The sequence below is a fragment of the Austrofundulus limnaeus genome, unplaced genomic scaffold (genome assembly GCF_001266775.1).
Source record: "Austrofundulus limnaeus strain Quisiro unplaced genomic scaffold, Austrofundulus_limnaeus-1.0 Scaffold103, whole genome shotgun sequence".
Lineage (NCBI taxonomy): Eukaryota > Metazoa > Chordata > Actinopteri > Cyprinodontiformes > Rivulidae > Austrofundulus > Austrofundulus limnaeus.
In genome coordinates, this window is record NW_013952505.1 from 71,566 (window position 1) to 73,229 (window position 1,664).

Genomic DNA, 1,664 nt, shown 5'->3' on the forward strand with positions numbered 1-1,664 from the left:
TATATATATATATATGGTAAACTTTGTTATTGATTCAAGGCAACAAAATTTCAGCTCCTGGCCTGTTGGCTTTGAGCAACTGTGGGCCCCTGAGCAATTTATTTGAATAGACCTTTATTAATGTCTCAAAATAAGCTGATTTCAAGCCAGCATTGATCACAAACTGCATCTCTCAAATATGCATGGAAATTAAGTGGGAGAGATCCAAATTCAAGATTTTCCACAACGCAACAGTGAGTAAAACTCTTACTTTTAATAGTATTATTTATTTCACATTTAGTCAGTTGTACACCTAGTACTTTTCAGCGTTTATAAGAGGACATGTTAAAATACTGTTTCTATGCAGGAGATACCACGTGGAGCTCAGTTATTATTTGTTAGCGGTGTTTGGCCGTGGCAATGAGACAAGTTAAACATGAAACGTCAAAGGTATTTACAGTTGTGCCCTTTGAATGCCACTGTAATGCTCATGTGGCCCTCTGTGAAAATGAATTTGACACCCCGATCTACAGTCTCAGACAGGTTACGTCAGACAGCCAGCAAGTGTGTTGAKACTGAAGAGAATCATTCTGATTGTACTTGTTTGATGGAAGTTTACATTTAACTGTCTTTTGCTGTGAGGAACAGAGGAAGATAACCATGTTTTGGTGGATTAGCTGGTAGCTATCTTTGGATTTTGTTGGAAATCTATTAGATTTGACAAGTTCTGGTTTGGCTGTGATGTTACCAATGTAGAACTTGATTTGGTTCATTTGGACATACATCATTTCATTTGTCCATCAAAAAATAAATAAATAAAACAAGAAGGAAATGCAGTTTCACTGTTAAGGGTGGAAACAGTTTAGCAAATATGATCTAAAACAGCTAAACGTTACCACTTATCAAATAATCAAAACTGTCATTGCTCTGGCCAGTTKTCTACCAGAAACCACAAATCCAGGTAGACATGCTAATAAACAGGGGAGGATATTTTCCTGTTATTTTCTTGGAAAATGAGCTGAGTACTAATGTGTGCAACCTGTCTCATGGTCACTGAGATTCATCGGCCTTGATCGCTGTTGTACGGTTTTACTGTTTGTTTGCTTGTCAGATTATTTTTTTTTTAATGAGTGTTGCAGTGTTACTTATTCATAGAAGAGTCTGAAAATGGGCTGTAAGTGTTGTGATTCACTGCCTAAGACCAGAAGTGGCCTTGTATCTCACAAAGTGTTTCCATCCAATTCGAATTCGAATTGTGAGCAAATTTTTAAAATTTCGCACAAAGGAAAAAAACGAAATAATGCAAATCAGACGTGTTTCCATCAACTGGCTTGAAGCAAATCAGCTACGTCAGACYCATGRGTGTAGTAAACAGGAAGTAAAAYTCYCATCTCAGGAAAATGGAGAGAAGTTATCAGGAACGTGTTGCTACTGTCGGGAAAGTTGCAATTATTCTGTCATATCAYCTAGTTCTGGCGATTTTACATGCTGTCTGGAGACGTAGAGAAAGAAATGCAATTTTTTTCACATTACAGAAATAACTGAGAATACGCCGACAACGGGAGGAGGGTCCAGCTGCAGTTGTGGGTGCAGTCGCTCTGGTACCAGGACCGGTTTCGGACAGACGGTGAGAACAGCTGATCAACATGTGAGGTAAATGTTCTCTTATTCAACAAATGTGTTTC

At 38.3% G+C, this 1,664-nt stretch overlaps 1 protein-coding gene across 2 annotated transcripts in view; it reads right to left on the reverse strand.

The window, feature by feature from the left end:
- The window catches only part of LOC106521108 (partitioning defective 3 homolog), a 330,008-nt gene that overhangs the window by 52,887 nt on the left and 275,457 nt on the right, over window positions 1–1,664 (reverse strand). The gene's annotated exons all lie outside the window — the stretch shown is intronic.